Source organism: Rattus norvegicus, chromosome 14, assembly GCF_036323735.1.
Source record: "Rattus norvegicus strain BN/NHsdMcwi chromosome 14, GRCr8, whole genome shotgun sequence".
Taxonomy (NCBI): Eukaryota; Metazoa; Chordata; class Mammalia; order Rodentia; family Muridae; genus Rattus; species Rattus norvegicus.
The window spans coordinates 68580270-68586713 of record NC_086032.1 but is presented as its reverse complement, the minus strand read 5'-3'; positions in this window follow the sequence as shown (position 1 = coordinate 68586713).

Sequence of the window (6444 nt, the reverse complement as noted above, 5' to 3'; positions counted from 1 at the left end):
TTTCACCCAGTTCCAGCATTAGGTATTGAATTCCAGATCTCTGCAAGAACAGTATTAACCACTGGAGCATCTTTCTATCCCTGTTTTTTAATATTTACCTATTTCATATTTTGTGTGATAATCTTATAACATTAAGAGAGAATAATCACTTTCCTATTTTATAGATAAAAAGAAATATTTCCCAGGTTTATGTTAGCTTACTCAACACTGTTATCCAGAATACAATTGGAATGGTAATCATATTGTCTTAGGATTATCTTATTAGGGAGTTCAGCTGTCTATATTAAACAATAAAATTCTTTCAATAGAAATGAGACTATTTCCTTCCAAGTCACATTATCATGCAAATGACTAAAGCATTGTAAGTTTGATTGCTCAAGACTGATCAGAACTCATTAAGATCAAATGCTTTTTATATTATCTTTTTGTAAATCTAAGAGTCAAGCCATTGAAATAAAGGAAAGCTTGAACGCTATTTTTGCCTATCATTAACTCAGCACAAGGTTACTAATAGAAATCATTTGAGGAAATTAGAATGCAAACTTAAACCAATTGTTATTGCTGAAAAGGTTAATCTCTATGAAAAAATGAGCCATTACTACCCAGCAGATTAATCTAGTTAAAACTCATTTTATTGCTTATACTACAACTATAATATGACATGAAAAAATCTAGAAACATATTTAAACTGTCATTTGTTCTAAAATTTAACTGAGGAGCATAAAAACTAAGTTTTTATGATAATGAAATGCTCTAAAATAATGTTACTGTTTTATATACTTTGAACTAAGAATAACAGAAGTCAAATAACACTAAAGTAAAACAAAATATTAAAACCAATAAGCAAAATCATATCTAGAAAATATGCAACAGAAATTTATTTTCTAAATAAAACATGAATGCTCAGAGAGGGGTTCTGAGAGTGTATGGGGACATCTAAACAAATGACTGGAAGTTAAATCCTGGATCCAAACTGATTGCCTATTTTTTCTTTGAGATACCATTTGATTGTTCTCTGTGTTTTGTTCAAGACAGCTTTTCAGACTGCTCTATATGTTCTGCTCTGCTTGAGACAGCTTTGTCTTGTTATTCTAAAACTCTCTGGACAGCTTATCTCTTCCAGGTCAAAAGCTCAGGTTTTTGTTTGTTTAATTGTTTGTCTGTTTGTTTTTTCCTTTTACATATCAATTCAGTCATTAATTACCCTAAGTTCCCTTTTGATTATCTCTTGAATCAGCATCCCATGGTCCTAGCCCCTTAGTTGTGAACAAAGACAGCAAACACAAGCACAGATAATAAGATAGCTGAATTTAAATTAGTTCTGTCTCAGGCTGACCTTGACCTCTTGACCTCTGGAATCCATCTGCCTTTGTAAAAAAAAAAAAAAAAACCTTAGCTGGGTGGGATCTTTCCTTACACTAAGTCTGTCATTTTATCTTCTTTAGTATCTTTTATCTTTCTGGCAAGCTGGTTTATAGTGCATCTGCCTCTGCTCCTTAAGATTTTGAAGGTCTTTATGCAATTAATATTGCATCCTTATATTTTATATAGTTGAGAAATTATATATTTTCAAACTCATGCTTTCGGCATTCTTTCCCACAGCCTTAAGACTGTTCTGAAGGTCACAGAGACATAAACACACCTTTGCCTCCTGAACTCTTGCTGTCTCTGATTTGGTTATCATGGAGTCATTAACTTTGGCAGAGAGGACATTCCTCAAAGGAGGAATAAGCCTTACATCTACATTGGCAATCTTGGTAGTCATGGAGTCTCATACCCTGCAGTCTCCGTTCCAAGGACACCATACACACACACACACACACACACACACACACACACATATATAGATATAGATATAGATATAGATATAGATATAGATATAGATATAGATATAGATATAGATATAGATATAGATATAGATATAGATATATATGTCCCATACCCTGCAGTCTCCATTCCAAGGACACCACATTATACATACACACACACACACACACACACACACACACACACACACACACACATACACACACACACACACACACATATATATATATATATATATATATATATATATATATACATATATACATATATATTTCCTACAGATTTCCCAATCTGTAGGCTGCCATTTTGTTCTATTGACAGTGTCCTTTGCCTTACACAAGCTTTTCAGTTTCATGAGATCCCACTTATCAATTGTTGATCTTAGAGCCTGAGCCATTGGTATTCTGCTCAGGAAGTTGTCTTCTGTGACAATGCATTCAAGGCTATACCCTACTTTCTCTTCAATTGGATTTAGTGTATGACGTTTTATGTTGAAATCTTTGATCCATGTGGACCTGACTTTTGTGAAGGGTGATAAATTTGGACCTATTTTCATTCTTCTAAATGGAGACATCCAGGAAGACCAGCACCATTTGTTGGAGATGCTTTCTTTTTTTCAATTGAATAGTGTCTTACTTATAAGATGAACAGGGATAAAACAGAAACAGAGACTGAGGAGATAGCCAACCAATGACTACCCCAACTTGAGATCCATCTTATGTGAGAGAGACAACCCCTAACATTATTAATGATGCTCTGCTATGCTTGGAGACAGGAACCTAGCATAACTGTCTCCTGAGAAGCTTCATGCAGCAGCAGATGTAGAGGTTCACACACAAACATCAGGTGGAGTGTGGAGAGTTTTACAGAAGAGTAGGGGCAGAATTGAGCAAGCTGGGGTGCTCAAGGGCACCACAAAAGACCTATAGAGTCAACTAACTTTGGACCATACAGGGTTGGTCACAGAGACTGGACCACCAATCACAGAGCATGCAGGACCTGGGCATAGGCTCTCTACTCATTTGTAGCACATGTGCAGCTTGGTCTTCGAGTGGGCCCCTTAACAAATAGATTGAGGGCTATCTTTGTCTCTCTTCCTTGTAATTGAATCCCATTTCCCTTACTTGGACTGCTTCCTTGGGCTTCAATGGGAGAGGATATACCTAGACTTGCTGGGACTAGATGTCCCAGGTTGGATTGCTATTTAGTGGGGGATTCCCGTTTACTGAAGAGAAGTGGAAGGCAGCAATGGGGGAGAGGCAGGAGGGAGGATGTATCTGGGATGTAACGTTTATAAAAAAAAGAAAAGAAAAGAAAAGAAAAAGAAAAGGAAAGAAAGCAGGCTGTGCAAGCCATGAGAGAAAGTCAACTAGCAGTAAACCTCCAGGGGCTCTGCTACAGTTCCTGCCTCCAGGTACCTACCCTATTTCTGCCCTTGGTTCCCCTTGTGATGGACCAAAAGCTGTAGGGTGAGTCAATCACTTTCCTGCCTCAAGTTGTTTTTCAATATGTTTTTCTTTCACAGTGAGGAAAGCAAACAAAGCAAAATATATATTATTTTGTCAAATGTATATTCCAATTAGATTTTTCTTTCTAGAAAAAATAATTTCAAGAGACAATTTTTAAAAACATGTTTTATTTACTTTTCCTGGTTATTTCGTTTATGTAAGTGAATAGCAAATTTTTAACAGCAGAACACTCTATGCTGCTGTACAAAGTGCCTGCATTTGTCTTTATTCTCCAGCTTTTGAGTAACATTAATCCTCTTGATTTTCAATGTGCTCTTCCTCAGGTGGTGAATGTGCTGGTTTGAATATGCTTGGCATGGGAAGTGGCACTTTTAAAGGTGTGGCCTTGTTGTAGTAGTTGTGCCACTGTAATGGTGGGCTTTGAGAGCTTCTAGTTACCAAAGGGGGATGGCATTCTGTTTGCCTTCAGAAAGCATGAGATGTAGATCTCTCACCCTCTCCAATACCATGCCTGCCTGTATATTGCCATGTTTCCTGCCATGGTGATAGTGAACTGAACCTCAGAACCTGCAAGCCAGCCCCAAATTAAATGTTGTCCTTTGTAAGAATTGCTTTGGTCCTGGTGTCTCTCCATAGCAATAGAAAACATTATCAATGACAGTGACTTCCTCACACCAGCCATTTTACTGTGAGTTCACATTCTCTATGATGACTCATATGATGACCTATGCTCCAGTCTGAAATCCTCCCCAGTGTGCTCTTCACCATTCTTTCAGACTTAGATGAAAACTTTGTCTATTTTGAATTTTCTATAGCCTAATAACATTAGAAACTTCATTGCCCTTTCTTAAATAAACATTTTTGTTTACTTTTCTTTCATAACTCAACATAATGATGCTTATAAGTCAAGCTACCAACCTAATATGAACTCTTTAAGAAAAACATTCAGATACAAAAAACAATTTAAGTTTAATAGTCATTCTTTCTTTACATCATCTCTTTACATCTTCTCTGTGGGAATCAAACATTTATTGAATAATCTTATAAGCAAGTTGATTGTTACAGCTGCAAGAAACTATGTGATGCAGATGGTGCTCTACAAGCTGCGACAGAAATGGTGGTTCGGCCTGATCAAGCAGATCAGAAAATCCATGATCTCATGATGAATTATGTAAGGAAAATAATACTGGCATGGCTTGATAGAACAAAGCAAACCTTTCCAATTGGTAAACAAGAGCATTGGGTAAGAACAAGTGTTGTTTGGATCTCTACTCTACTAGAAAATGACATGACAGTTTAAAGGAATGTGCCAGCATCAATAAAAAAGACCAATCAACACTACATGTGACTCAGGTGTCACCTAGGCCTGCTGCCCAGGGGGTGACAATTGGATTAGGTGATGATCCACAATTAAGATGGCTTTAGCAGGGATCTGAATGAGATGTTTGCAAGATTAAAGAGTTAGAGGTTCAAAGGTATGTTAAATCCAAAAGATGCCATCCAGATTTCTGGTTTTAGCCCATCAAGAAAGCATCAGAGATCTCTTGGTCAAAGAAAGTGACTCAAACTCAGCTCATTGCTTTTTCAGGGTCTTGGCTCTTGTTCAGGGTCCTTGACATATATACTGAGTTTTCTGAATGAAGTTATTTATTTCTCATGTTGATAACCGTGTCTAGGCCATCAGCTTTACAGTTATTTCTTTTAATGCCATTTTTCCTTTTAGACACAATCGTATTAGGAATATAAATATATATATGGCTCTTCTGGTACCAGAATATTAGTAGCTGCCTCTCTAAACCAACCTATCTATTGATTCTACTGATATAATTCATAATTTTTATTATATGTTTTCTTTTCACTTCTTCATAACCATAATAAGTTCCTATATCTCTGTGATCAGAAAAGTTGTTTTAGGCATACCTCAGACACTATACTGTAAGTAGATGATAAAATTTATAGACTTATAGTCATATAAGAAATAAGGAGTAAAGAAGAATGTTAGAGAAGAACTAAGAGGAGATGGAGATAGGAAGATAAAACAGGGAAGAAAGTGAGGAGGGATATTTGAAAAATCCATATGGAAACCATTGTAGTCTTTGCCTACCAAAACAATGAGACCCTATTGTTAAAGATAGTATATACTTTAGTCAAAATCAAGGGGATGTGAAAGTGGTAGGGGAAAGATGTGCTGAGTAAACTTGGGTAAACATTAAAGGGTGAGTCTCATCAAAATAAAGTACATTCATTTTTGAAGGAAAAATGAATATAATAGTAGATACTACATGTTGTGCTAATTAATGTTTTGACAACTGGACACAAACCTAGATATACCTGGGCAGAGAGAACTTCAATTAAGGAATAAATCTGTGGTCATGTCTATGAAATATTTCTTAATTGCTAGTTGATGTATGAGGGCCAAGACCACTTTAGAGGGGCCTTAAGGAAGTGGGCATGGTTTGTATAAGAAACCAAAAGAATGGGGTCCGGGATTTAACTCAGTGGTAGAATGGGTTCAGTCCCCAACTCCAAACAAACAAACAAACAAACAAACAAACAAAACAAAACAAAACAAACAAACAAACAAACAAAAAGAACAACCAAAAGGAGCAAATCAATAGGCAGAGATCCACTGTAGTCACTGTTTCAGATTCGGCCACTGTAGTCACTGTTTCAGATTCGGCCTCTTAGTTCCTGCCTTGAGATCCTGTTTTGGCTTTCCTGAATTTTGAACTATAACCAGGAACTAAAATAAAACTTTTCTATTTTTATTGAAGTTTGGTCAGTGTTTTATCACAGAAGGCACGAGAAAAATAATAATTACATGTAATGAGCAATTTTAAAGATATTATTTTGTAATTATCAGTAACATGATAATTATATAACATATGGTATAATATATTAAGATATTTTGCTTAATTTAGTAATCTTGAGCAGGACACAATTATGCTACATTGTTTTTTGAGGAAGATATAATAATTAGCAATAATTGGAATGGAAGAGAGGATGGTGATACATGCTAGATACATATAAATACTTATTAAAATAACTGAAAACATTAAATCTCTCTCAAAAATGGAGAACACATGTACACACATGTGCCTGCACATATGCAAATATACATGCAAACACATCACCCACATACACACAC